Source organism: Alexandromys fortis, unplaced genomic scaffold (genome assembly GCF_014885135.2).
Source record: "Alexandromys fortis isolate MF-2015 unplaced genomic scaffold, M_Fortis_MF-2015_v1.1 scaffold_175, whole genome shotgun sequence".
NCBI classification, from domain to species: domain Eukaryota; kingdom Metazoa; phylum Chordata; class Mammalia; order Rodentia; family Cricetidae; genus Alexandromys; species Alexandromys fortis.
This window is the reverse complement of record NW_026068065.1, coordinates 1,203,733-1,217,770: the sequence shown is the minus strand read 5'-3', so window position 1 is coordinate 1,217,770 and position 14,038 is coordinate 1,203,733. Positions and strand designations below refer to the sequence as shown.

General features: G+C 48.4%; 1 protein-coding gene across 2 annotated transcripts in view; it reads right to left on the bottom strand.

Moving 5' to 3' along the window:
* Positions 1–8,658: 8,658 nt before the first annotated feature.
* The window catches only part of Sobp (sine oculis binding protein homolog), a 162,961-nt gene continuing 157,581 nt past the window's right edge, over positions 8,659–14,038 (bottom strand). For both annotated transcript variants that reach the window (XM_050120562.1, XM_050120563.1), the window contains one exon: positions 8,659–8,794. The gene's annotated coding sequence lies outside the window, so the exon portion shown is untranslated. The remainder of the gene's footprint in view (positions 8,795–14,038) is intronic.

The window sequence follows — 14,038 nt, the reverse complement described above, 5'->3', positions numbered from 1 at the left end:
CCCCCCCCCCCCGGGTCGTGCACCCCACCCCCCACCCCCGTGGCCTGGAGGATCAGTCTGTGACAGCCTGGGCCGCAGGGTCATGGCTGTTGGCTGCTCAGGCTTTTCCATCAACCGGGCTTATGTTTTCTAGCATAAATGAACTCTACAGTTACATTGTGTGGAGGCTTCAGGACACACTTTGCCAAATGGAAAAACATTTGGAGGTTGGGAAAATATCTTGCACATAAATTACCGAAGGCGCAGAGAATCTAAACGAGGGCTGAAATCAGAAGCCAAGGAAAAGCTAAGAGGATGCCAAAGTCAAAAGGGAGAGAGACAGCGACGGGGAAGCGATGTAATGATTTCTCCTAATGACTCGAAAGGCGAGTTTGTAACCGGCATCGGCCTGGGTGTTGGGAAACTGGCTCGAGATGGTGAGGTCAAAGTCATTTTTCATCCTCAGGGCTCTGTGCTGGTTACTAAGTGCTGCCCACCAGAAGGGAGCAAAGAAAGCTCTGTGTGGCAAAGGCCAGCCACACTTGTTAATGTCCTGATTTATGACATGGAAGAGACAGAACTAAGAGGGGTCTCTCTCTCTCTCTCTCTCTCTCTCTCTCTCTCTGGTGGTGGAAACTATTAAAGTAGAGGCAGACCAGGAAGTTTGTGATAAAGAAAAACCAGGCTCCCTGACATACAATCTCCCTCTTGGCTTAAGTAAACTTGCTCCTTCAAGGCCTGCCATCAGCAGAGGCCCGGCTCACGTTTCACCGCTAAATCTGAGTCAACAATCCCTAATCTGGACACTGGGTTCGGAATCCAGGCTCAGGTTGCACTTGGAAGCTGACAGCAAGGACGAGGGTAGAGAAAAATACGGCCTTTGTTTCTGGTCTGATCGTCCCCACCGAGTGAGCTGAGGTCATGTGTCGCTTGCTGTCATCAACAAGATAAAAGTTTGCACCTCTCTGTCCCTGCCATGTCTCTGCTGCCATTTATGTGCAGGCCAAGGCGCCCTGCCTGCCCACTGGAGGGCCAAGTTTGTGGAGAGCTTGGATTTGGAGCCCTTTTCATCTTCCTGACATGTGATACCGTGACAGAGGCGGCTCTCGCGGGGTTGCTATGCAGATATACAATTTCTGAAAAGTAACAGCCGGAAAACGAAAACCCTGGGCTGGATTAGCGTTTCACAAAGAACGGGCTAAAAACGGGCAGCAGTTAGGTTCAAAAGCTAAAAGAGACGGCGGTGGGGGCTAGACGGGGGAGGGGGGTGAATTAAAGTTCCATGAAAACAAACTTTTTTGAAGGATCAATATGTATAAAAGTATCTAATTGCATTCCTGGCCTTAGACCTGAGCTCTGATTCAGCCCCAGCCTGTGATGGTTACACGCGGTGAAAACGGGAGGTTGGGGCTCTGGATCTGGGGTGCTCAAGAGTGCGTTGGTAAAGGGGCTCCCACTGGGCCCTGCCAGTTCAGAAAACTCTTTTTTCCCGTACTATACTTGTTTTCATCATTTTTGCTTTTTGATAGTCCATTCTTCTTGTGTAACTGAGCGTAGGAAGCAGGGAGAGAGCTCACACAATTCTGAGGTTGTCCTGCTCTGCTTGCCATACTTTCCTCTCGCTGTATGCTGGTCAAAGGCATGTTTCCAGAGCTGGTTCACCCACAAACCTAGCCTTTCCTAAAAAGCATTTCTAACACCAGAAGTAAGAAATGATTTTATGTGGAGCATTCAAACAACCTGAGAGACGGGAGAAGGGAACCAGTTTAAGATCTTTTTTTTCCTTTTATCCTCAAAATCCTGTGCCTTCTGGCAGCCGAAGCTCATAGTGCTCTTCCTGTGTCCTCTGTGAGTTGGCCTTGCGACAGGGGACCCCACCTGCTGCTCAAAACACCTGGACTTCCCAACCCCGGGAGGTCCAGAAGGAAGCCAAGAACAGGGGATTCCACAGTAATAGGACAGAAAAGACTGCTGGGATCCAGTTCATTGCTCAGACTGTGGGTGGCAGGCAGAGGGGCCAGGAGCCTGCCTGCCTGCCTACCAAATGCGCCAGTTGACACACAATAGACACACGCTTTGTGCTCCCGGGCCGGCTGCAGGAAGGCCGGGAGGGGAAATCAGCACCGCAGAGAGCTACAAGAGAGTCCTCGGGAGCACTCTTACGTACTGGCTTCAGAAACTGGTGACGTCCGCAAAGCAGACCCCTCATTCAAGATAAGAATTTGCCGGAGGCTCCACAGGCAAAGAGATGGAGGTATTTGGCCCTTTCTATCACCCAGGGGATAAGGAATTACTTTTGCATCCTCTGTGTCAGCTTCCAAGATTGGCACCCGCATCATCCTCGGAAATGAGACGGCATTTGTGAATGGGATGCTGTCAGAGGACCTGGTCACACAAACGCTCGTGTATGCAGAAATTCTCCCTTCCACGGAAGGATGGCCCAGTGCAAGCACTCTGGGTAGGATGAGGTGTTCGGCTGCCTGAACGTGGTTCTAGGCTCTGCAGCTAGTCTCTGTGTGCTTGCCTTCCTTGCCTGTGAAATGTGGATGAGTGTACCTACCTCACAGGCCCGGCAATGCTGAAGCACTTAGCAAGCTTGGCACCTATGCTCTTTAAAATTGAAAGTAGTGACCACTGATTCTTGGAGACGTCATTGCCTGCTAGTGAGACTCAGATCTGTGCATGAGGAAGGGAGAGCCTCCTCCATTGTCTTAGCACTGGCTGCAATCACCAAATACAGATCCCTCTGGCTGGATCCGCGCAAACTGAGTGACCCATGTAGTACTTCTACAGCCTTCAAAAGAGCACTCCGCTTGGGGCACAGGGTTCTGGTCTCAGCTGTCTCTGACCCTGCCTGGGTTGTATTTTCCTTACCCAGAAAGTAGGCTCACACTGAGAACTGCCCGAGTGGGTCCCCATGACCATGGTAGTGTCTGGCACACAGAAATCTTAACATTTGTCTGCCTGTCCAGTTTCTCCATTGCCTGGTAAGCCAGGCCATAGCCCCATTGTGATGCTGCCCTCCTGGCTCGTCTTTAACAGTCTTTCACCCAATAGTTATGTGCCGTGGAAGAAACCCTAGTTTGAAGTTAAAAAAAAAAAAAACAAACAAAAAATAGAACAGTGAAAAATTAAGAGTCTCCATTCCCAGGTAGCCTGTTCTTCCTGTCCCAGGAAATGTAACGTGGGTAACAAAGCGGCCCTCATTTCTCATTCTGTTCTCTGAGTTGCTGGTAGAGCCCTAATGCACACACCTCAATGTCCCACAGACATTACCTGGGATAGCCATATACTTGGTCTTGTTTGGAACTAGGTGCCAGAGAAAGTAGATATGTTTTCTTTTCTCCTCAGACACAATGAAGGTCCTTTGACACCTTTATATCTTATGCGCATGGTGTAGGCACCATGGAGATGATCTGAACTCTTTGATTATAATTACCAAGTACCTCAGGCTGACTAAATCTGTTCAACACTGGAGCCCCTGCTGGGTTGTGCCTTGGTGGGAAAATCCCTTCATCTGTGTGCTTGTTTCTTTAGCTGTGGTGTGGGGATGGTGATGATGCTGATGGTGATACTGGGGGGGGGGGGTTAGTGGTGGTGATGAAGATGATGATGATGCTGATGGTGATACTGGGGGGTAATGGTAGTGATGAGGATGGTGATGGTGGTGATGATGATGGTGATGGTGATGCTGATGCTCACAGGTAATGCGAATGTGAATGAAGCCCCTATCACACTGCTCTCTGTGGAGTAAATCCCCAATGGATGAGCTATTTTCCCCAGCAAGGTTCTTCCTTCACTAGGTGGGTGTCATGTGTGGCAACTGCTTGTTGGGTAACAGAATAAGAGTCCCTTTTGGGGTTTGTAGTCTAACTGACCATCTGCAAATGAACATAACAACCAAGGCATGATCTTATTACTAAGGATCTTCTGGATGAAACGTTACTGTTCTGTGACCTCAACTTAGTGTTCAGCACAGGAGCACAGAGGCAGAAACCATCCCCTCTTCTGTACACAGGAGTGGTAACCATGACTTCTGCACACAGGGCAGCAACTGTGCCCTCTTCTGCACTGGAACCGGAAGACAAGAGGAAGCACTGGTCTCCAGCACTTGCTGCACACACCTCTGCTTAGAGGACTCCACTGCCCACCATCTTCTGGCATTGGTTGGCAGGATCAGAGGGCTTCTACTCAGCCAGCACCTTCTAGTCTCAAGGTGCTCAGCAATTCTTCCAGATACAGAGTGAGGTGAGCCACAGAACCTGCCTCTGAGGAGCCCAGAGGACATGGTAGGACTGTCGAGTTGAGATCACCAGAAGTGACCTCAGTCCCTTTAGATGGGAGGCACAGAGCCCTGGAGGAAAGCCACCTATTGTACCTGAGGGGGTCAGGCTTGTCTGTAAAGAGCTGGCTATGGAAAGAGCCTTGAAAGCAGTGAGTTATAGATATTTACAATAATGATGATTTCCCATGTACTGAGACTAACAAATGAGGCCCATTAGACTTGATCCCCACTCTCAAAGACTCCCTATTAGAAAGGACATGGAGAAGCTTGGCTGAACAGGCAGTATGGCCTGCATGGGCACATAGGTCAACTTGGTGGGGAGGAGGCAGGAAAGCTCTGAGCAGAGGCTGTGGGAATTACCAAGGGGGAGAAAGGAAAGCCTTTGGAAGCTGAGGCACAGGACGTGGAGAGAGCAGTGCTCCCAATTCAGACACAAGCTGTAGGTGAGGTTGGCCATGGGGAGGGAGTCTGTAGAGCTGGGAGGCTTCTAGGCCTCGGCTGGACCTGTGACTCTGACGTCTAGTGCCTGCTTACAGCTCCAGCTGGACTTGCATAGCAAGGACTGTGAGGAAAGGTGGCTTTTAAAGCTGCCATTGCAGGGTCCAGAGGTCCAACTACATAAACCCCAGGAAACATCCAAGCAAGGTCTTGAGACCAAGAAATGGTCCATCTTGTTCCCAGTCCTCTCCTCTTGGTAAGACTGAGAAGCCACTGGGACAAAGCCTGTGAGCTTCATCCTTCTCTAGTCTGCCTGAGGCATGAGGCATGAACAGTGTGTTGCATGGGATTTGACAACTTTGAGGAACAAGACAGCCTGATGCACTTCTCAGAACAGAATGGACTCAGGGCGGCCTCACTTCCAGTAAGGTGCCATAGACTATACCTTCCGACACTCACCCCACAGTTTAGTCTAAAACAGTGGTTCTCGACCTTCTTTGTGCTGAGCCTCTTATACGGTTCCTCATGGAGTGCTGACTCCCAACCATAAAATGTTCATTGCTACTTCATAACTACAATTTTCTTCCTGTGTTAAATTGTGATATAAATATCTGTGCTTTCTGATGGTCTTGGGTGACCCCTGCAAAAGCCCTGACCTACAAAGGGTCGCAAGCCACAGGTTGAGCAGCGCTAGTCGAGAACAAAGGCCACTTCCAGAAACCACTGAACCACTACTGTATTTTCCTTTTCTTTCTTTCTTTTTTATGACAGTGTCTCTCTACATAGCCCTTGCTGGCCTAGAACACACTGTGTAGACCAGGCTGACCTTGAACTCACAGAGATCTGCCTGCCTCTGCTGGGATTAAAGGCGTGCGCCACCTCTCACCGCTACTCACTGCTCCAAACTTAAAGTGCTTCTTTCTGAGAATGTCAGCCACCTCCCCCAGGTCAGATCCAGGTCTAGCAAGGCTTGCAATTGGCCAGTTGTGTGACCTTGAATGGTAACTAAACACTTGGAGCTCTTGCTCCTTTGCAAGAGAAAGGAAAACAGGCTTTTCCTCCCTGGTTGCTATGAATGTGTTTAACACACGCTGCTTCATGCTTCCATAACTGTTCTATTTCTCTTTGTATGTGGTTCTGACAGCCCGGGAGAGGGATACATTCAGAGAACACCAGGATCAGGAGGGAGGAGGGGAAGGAAAAGGGCACCGGTGGCTGATGAGATGCCACAGACTCTTCCTGTGGGAACAAAGGTACCTTTTGTTTCCAGGAGGGTCAAAATGTTTGCTCGACAATCTTGGACGGCAGACAAAAGCAAGATCAATATCCTGGATGCTTGTCTCTACGGCCAAGTCTAGATGAATAATGCTATCGGGGACTTTGACCCAGACAGCCACACAAAGTGCCCTGGGTCTTGACATGTCTTTATCCTCACTAGGCCTGCCACTGTCGAGTTCACATGGAGTCACTTCCATAAATGCAGCCTTCAACTGGAAGCCTGCAAGCACTTTCCAGGCCCTGGAAGAGGCAGAAAACCAGCCTCCTAGGCTCCAAGAGCTGGCCTTGTTGACTAGCATTTTAATGAACATTTGTTTCTGACACACTCTGTCATCTGACACACTCTGGGATTATGGACACCCAGTTGCTTTTCTAAGTTCGAAGCTGTGTTGTTTTCACACACAGAATCTGAAGCCTGGACTCAGTTTACACTGCTTACCACAACTGGTGCCTGTTTTACCTTAGGGATATCCTGGTGCTGAACTCGGGTGTTTTCAGATGAACCTATTCCACCTGTGCAAGACTGCAAACAAAGGCCCCAGGAATCCGTGGAGTGAGGGGCAAGGTGGGGTCAAATGGAGGAGACGGGTGGTGGAGTGAGTGGAACCCACGCCAAGTGCTCGTGCCCATCACATGACACCGCTTGAATCTCAGATTCAGTGTCTCAGAACTGAGGCCAGGACTTAGGGACACGGACAACTGAATACGCAGGACCCGGAACTCACTGTGCACACACCAGTGGGTAGCTGGCCCTGAAATGGCAGTGTGGGCTGTGGGCCACAGAGATGCAAGGTTCTTAGAGCCTTAGACAGAACCATGCGGCCCCTCCCTTGATCGTCTTATTTTAAACACTGTTCCCAGGGACTGAGGGGGCAAGAAGAAATACTTTCTGTGGCGAGGCAAACACCAACAATGATCATAATAATGAGAGAAGGCAAATAAGCACATGGAAGTGCGTCGTCGTTTCTCAGAGATTTATTTCGTTGACGAATCTGACACCGCAGGAAAAGGAGCACCCAGCGGGGCTGCGGCCTCCTCACAGGTGGGTTTGGTGGTGGGCTGTTGGCTGCTTTAATTTGCTGTTGGAAGTTTTTCCATTCCCTTTTATAAATCTCTCCCTGGGCTTGAGAGCGCTACCTCCCTCCCGCCTCCCTCCCCCCCTCCCCACCCCCAATTCCGTGTTTAAAAAGCGAGCTTGCTCGCCAGATGTGTCCCCCAAGCTCTCACGGCTCTAATAAATAAGGAGCACCTATAAGACAGTAGCCTGACTCGACTGTACAAAGGAGGGTATAGAAATACAGTATGTACACGCGGCCGCCGCCCCAGTGCTGCACCCGGTGACGCCAGCCCTGCTTCCCCTCCCACCATGACCGCCATCCTCCCGCTGAGGCTCCACGGCCTGGAGGGGTGGGGCACCTGGACCCCTCCGGAGGGAACAATTGCTTTTATTTGAGTTAGTAAACAGATACACTGAATCACAAGGTGATTTGATTTGATTTTTTTTTAAAGGTTTTCTTCTCTCTTTTTTTTGAAATTTTTTTTTTCTTTTCCTTTTTCTCGTCAGACTGGGGCACTCCACGACTGTCTCACCGACTCAGGGCCAGCACACATGTTCTAGAGGACTCTGGACTCGCAGCTACAACTGTACAAGTGCACACAAGTAAATCTACCCTGTTATCCTCCACCCGCTGATTGAGGATCGAATTGCACATTTCTCTTAAGCATGACAGGAGAAAGCAAACAGTGAAACAGGATCCTGGGCGATCTTTCTCACTTTCCTCTTGTTTTCATTGGTTCGCCCATACCATTCTAATTATCACGAAAGGGCTCTGCGTATGGAGAGATTGTCTCACTGACTTCCTGGATCTCCGAAAACCATCAGGGCTGAAATTTCATCCGCGTCTCTCCTGACGCCCAGCAAATATCCCCCCCCCCTCGGATTATATTTCACCTTGAGGGCATTTTGGTCTTCAGTTCGACACTCACTCTCTGTTCCCAAATGGGGCGCTATTTAGGGGCATTTCAAGAGAAAGCTGAGAAGAAGAAACATTTGCCGAGTTCTCTTGGCATTCGGTCTCTGTAAAACCACAGTATAAACTATCCATGCTGCTTCTTACATCTGGTGGGTTGAAAATTAAAAGCCATAAAAGCGTAACACTGAAAATATGGCATCAAAAAGGATAAAGGTGTCCTTTGTAAAAAATAACATGAAAAGTATATTAGCCAATAAAATATTCTACCTCTTCATTTAAAAGTGCATCGTGGGCTGGGGCAGATGAATCTGAAGCTTTGGGACTCCAGCACCATCCCTTCTCCTCACCAAAAAACGTGAACAGTTCTGTTCCTAAACCATAAAAGCAAATCACAATTCTCATTGTAGCAGCAAACCACAGCAGTTCTTAAAAAGATTTAAAAAAGACTCTTGTTTTCCAGTCCCTAACATCTTACGGCCTCAGCCGTACAGCCTTGAAGATGGGGTGAGAATACCTACATTGGTCCTTGTGGCGTGTGGGTGGTTGTTTGTTTGTTTGTTTGTTTATTTTCAACCAGCGAAATCCCTAAGTTCCTCTGGGGAGAAGCAGAGACGGAGGGAGCAGGAATTCTGGGCCCTGAGCTCGGTGGGTCCAAGACATGTTGGCTTCTCTGGCCTAGAGGCCACCAGGGAGGGCTGCTTCCTCCAAGATGTTTAATGGCAGGAAGCTTGAACTTTAGCCAGAGGGGGGTGGTGAGCTGACCAGCTGGTGTCATTGGATGGCATGACATGATTCGTTCCACGCCCTCTCTCCATGCAAGGTACCCTGGGAGCAAGTGTTCCTGGGAAAAGATGAGAAGGAGCCGTGAGAACACACTGGACCAAATCTCTCCCCACCCACCCGCCTCCTCCCACCCTGACTTGCTGCAGAGAACCAGCCAGGAGAGAGCTGCAGCTCCCAGCCCCAGTTCCCCCAAAGCGGAGTCCCAGCAGCATGATTTCAGAGAGTTTCATTCAGTCTGCTCGGGATCAGCCCTGCCAGCTTTGTGTGAGCAACTGAAACTCGAGCCCTCTTTGGAAAACCATACTGAGCGTGATGGACCACGCCCATCCCCGAAGACCACAGCATCCTTCGCAACCAGCCTCCAAATGACATGATTAACCAGCAGAAGGTCTGTGGAGTCCCGTCGGGTCACTCCAAAAACCGGGCAAAGTCATAGAGAGGCCCCAGATCTGCAGACCTCATTGCGACCCTTTACATATTAACTCTGGTGTTTAAGGACTGAGGTCTCAAGGAGTCCATATTAGTAAATAAAAGTATACTGATGGAAAACACACACACGTACAACATAAGCATGCACACACGCACACATGCATGCACACATTCACATACCTCTCGCTTCAGAATTGCCTATGGAGGTAACTAAGCTGGAGGAAATAGCTTACCCATCTGTGGGTCTGACCTGTCAAAGGTAAGCCACCAGAGCTCCTTGCATCCAAGCAACACGGGAGCACAAGATGCACAGACACCAAGTTCCACATGCCTGGCGAACATGGCCAGAGAGCCCAAACCGAACTTTCAAACTAGTTCTGGGGAATGGCAACCCCACGTTCACCACACACTCCTCTGCTACCTTATGGCCTTCTGTTGCTTGCTGCCGGGCCCTTCATATGAAGCAGGGCCTTTGGAAAAGTCAGGTGTTCCCAAAAACACAGCCATATAGAAGCCTTCCCTGAAAACTGTGACACCCCCGAGGGCCCGGCCTGTCCACCTCTTTCCTCTACATTAGTTGGCTGGCTGGTCATCGGTGTTCCACATGTCTTGTTAAATGGATGAGTTAAGCAGCTGTCTTCCACTCTGTCCCCAAAGAGAGTCCCTCTGCCAATAAATGTGGTTGTCAGAAACACGAAAGGCTAAAATTTGGCAAACGTGAAGTGGTGACTAACGCAAGACACACAAACATCTTTACAACCACTGGGATGACTCTCAGAATAATGAGCCAATAATTTCACACAGGTGATACAATTTAGGAGTCAAAGGGAGCCCGCAGAGATAAAACATGACAATTCCACTTTATAGAAGGAGAAATGGCGGCTGCAGAGCCCGAGAGATCCACTCAGGGTGTGGTGTGCGGAACCAGGGTTTTAGCTTGAGAGCGGGAGGTCAGCTGCCTGCTGGGAAGACTCAGCAGCAGCCCCGCTTTGAACCCTGCTGTCCAAATCCTGGTGTTAATGGCAATGATAATAATCATCAGCCAAAAACAAGGTTTGAAATTCTCAGTGTGCACGGCAGGAAATGCCTGAGTTCCCCAAATCATATTAAATCACCAGAGCCGTGTGCATTCAATATGTATATTAAATAACCAAAGTGAAAATGCAAAAGGCCACAAATATGCGACGGGGGTGGAATTACCAGGCCATGGAAGTCTTTTCATTCTGCACAGGCAGCTTTGGATGTGGGGCTGTTTATCTATGAATGCAGAGTTCGCCTCCTCCAGCCCTCCTTTCTGCCTGGAGGAGGAGACCCCAGAACAAAACCATCAAGATAGAGGGGCACATCAGAAGCCACAGGAGAATGCAGAAGAGCTGAACAATGGAAAGCAGATTAGAAGACACAGGACCACTTCCTCTGGGGACACATCTTTTGTTCTGTCAAGCACAGCCCCCGGGCTGCTGAGGAGGAGGGGAAATATCCCCACCTTTGGGCCTGGGACCAAGAGTGGCCACATCTTGGAGTTGAGAAGCAAGGTTGGAGGCGGGGGAGTGTCCAAATTCTTTCTTTTAAAGGGAAAAGAAAAACTGAGGGGTTTTAGCATTTCCTTCTAGTGACTGGGAGACACCACCATTTTTAATTGCTGTAACTGTTTGTTCTATGATGTATATAGTGTTTTTCTTTAATGCAATCACAACCCAAAGTGGGGGGGGAGTGTGAGGAATATCTCTCAAATAAGTGTCTTTGTATTCAAATCACCATTGGACAAGTACCAAATATGCCCAGCACCAGCCTATGTGGAGAAAATGTCTAGGCTTTCATAAGAGACTGGGAAATCGGGCTTATAATGAGAGCCATTCTGGAACCTTAAGTACAGCGTTTGCCATCCCAAACACTATAATAATCATTATTATTCTCTGGTATCTATTATTGTCTGGTAAATAATATGTGTTTTCCCCCCAAGTTCCAAAGGGTGCAGCTGCATGGTGTTCTATTTTTTGCAGACCCAGGCCTGCCGCTTTGCAAGCCTACTTCCACGGGGCTTATTTTAAGAGAGTGCGCAGGAGACCATGTGTGCCCTTCCTCTCTCTCAGTACCCATGTGCACCTGGGACATCCCCAAAGGCCAGAGGGTGGCAGTCTCTTTCTGTTGCCAACTTCTGAGGTGGGGGTTGGTACTAAAGTCAGCCTCTTCCATTGGGTCAAGGCAGCCTCCTTGTTGGTGACACAGGCAATGGGCTAGTGGCACACGGGTGTGTTTGGGCTTCATCTTCCTGGTTCTCACTGGGGGGTAACTTATGGAGACCTCGGGAGCAGGAGAGAAACAGTCTTGGAGATTTAGAAAGTGGCCATGTCAGAAAGCTAAGATCCTTGGCCACACAGAGGACTACCATGGAAAAACTGTCCCCAGTGTCTAATTGTCATCATCCGTACAGAGTGGAAAGTACAAGAAACAGGAGAGGCAAGCCCTCGCGAGTCCCCATCCTAGCTGTCTGTGTGTTCCTGGACATGTTTCTCACTGGCCCTTCTTCATGGCCTGCTGAGGGAAGCTGGAGAAGAACTTCCTACCACATCTCTTATCTCCCTCAGGCCGCTCAGGGCACCTTCGACAAAGCTCAGTACCAAATAGTCTTGCAGCTTAAGCAACTGGACAATAATCTGTTGTCACTACATAAGCAAGGGGCCCTTTCTGGGTCTTCATGTCCAGAGTTTGTTTCTGTTGCTCTGAGTGGTCATAAGTACCCACATACACGTGTGAGCATGTGCAAACACACTCTTGTGGTAGAGATTTCTGGAGTGCCTCTGAATGCAAAGGATTCTGGGAAAGTGTCCACACTTGAACCTTACAGTTTGTGTTTTCTCGGAATGGGTTCATCTAAAGGCAGGATATCGTCCATGTTTCCTGGAATAACACACACACACACACACACACACACACACACACACACACACACGTCTTGTACTGTCTATTTCCCATATACAAATCCTAGAACTACCACGCTTGGTTTCTATGGGACATGGATGGCCTCCTGTTCTCAAATTCCAGACATGCCTTCCCCTTCTACCCAGAAGAGTGTAGCAGCCTCTCACGGAATGACAACCACACACTAAAAGAGCTGAGAGATACTCTGTCCACCTGGCAAGTTCACAGGGGAAGCTTTACTAAAAACGTAATTTAATTACCCATCTTCCTTTGCCACAGAGATTTTTTTCTTTCAAAGGGCTAAGAGCAAAACTGAGCCTTATGCTGGGAAATTTTTCTAATTCGAATACTCTCAAAACACGACCATTCCCACTTGTACCTCTCTGATTTACAGCCTAAGATGCAGGAGGCTGTTGCATTTTGGAAAATTCTAGACAACCACTTGCAGTGGCCCTGAGAAAGAAAAAATGGTCTCACTTCAAACCCAACATTTCCAGGGTAGCCTTTATGTGATGCGAGGTGTCATCTTTGCCTGGAAGCATGCCTCTTTGAATCTAGACTAGTTTCCAAGTTTTTATTTTTGATTTATTTCTTAATTATCTTTGTAATTTGCATAATCAAAATCTAGTAGGCCTGTCCTGTCTGGCTTATTTATAAAAGACAAGGCCCCTCTTGTCTGTCATATTTGTTCTCTGGTGTCTAAAACCCCATGGCATCGACCCTATGATAAGCAAGAAATGCCCGCTGCTAAGCTGGCTTGCCTTCGCCCAAGTATCCTGGCCCTAGTGGAAATCCACTCACTTGAGCACGGCTGCCCATCACTTATCAGAGTTAAATACAGCCATTACGTGCTGGCAGAGGCTGCGCTGTTTATCTGGGACAATAACGAGTCCCTGAGGACAGACTGCTCTCAGGTAGCAGCGGCTATTCTGGGACACGCACAAGGATAGAGCCCTGTGGTCAATGAACAGAGCCGCCTGCAGCAGCTGATAAACTCTGAGTTTGATGCCAGATCGGGGTCCCTTACCCACCCCATCGCAGCCAGGGCCATACAGCTCGGCCAGGCTTTGCCAAAAGGCTTCCCTACCTCCCATGTCAACCACTGTCATATGAATTTTGAAATGGCTTTTACCAGGTTGCACATTTTTTAATCTTTGAAATGATGTTATATCTTTTCTTATACCTCATTGAATGAATGCCCTAGAGGGGTTGGGGTAAACCAGCTTAGCCCCACACTGGCTTCTGGATTTCAACCTCATCACTCACCTGTGGCTCTGACAAACTATTACTCATGTATATTTACTTTTTAAACCAAGTATTCTGCATCTATCTATCTATCTATCTATCTATCTATCTATCTATCATCTATCTGTCATCTATCATCTATCTATCCATCCATCTATCTACCATCTGTCTGTCTGCCTATCTATCTATCTATCTATCTATCTATCTATCTATCTATCTATCTATATTTTTGTTTTTCAGAAAGTCTCATGTAGCCCACGCTGGACTCAGACTTGCTCTATAGTCTCCTGCTTCCACCTCCCAAATTACATGCAACACCACACCACGCTGAAAACAAGTGTATTGTCCTTATTTCGTGTAGGTACCCACTTCGCACAGAAACAACACTGATAACACATTGGTGATTGTCTTCATTCAAAACAATTTGCCAGAAAGGTAAGGAGATGACCTGCTTGGAGTCACCAGCTTCCAGAAGCCCCAAGTCCACTATTCTTCCCACACACACAGGGAATAGTGCTCTCGGTCCACACTCATCTCTTTGCTTTTTTACCTTGACCACTGAGGAGGCAGGTCATGTCTGGCTGGAAGGCACCTCCCAGAAATATGTACCATTTAGCTCCTTCACTTTGGCAAATAAGACCTCTGATAAGTAAAAAAGTGTGTTTTCATTCAGGTCCCATCCAAAGCCCATAACAGGCCAATATAC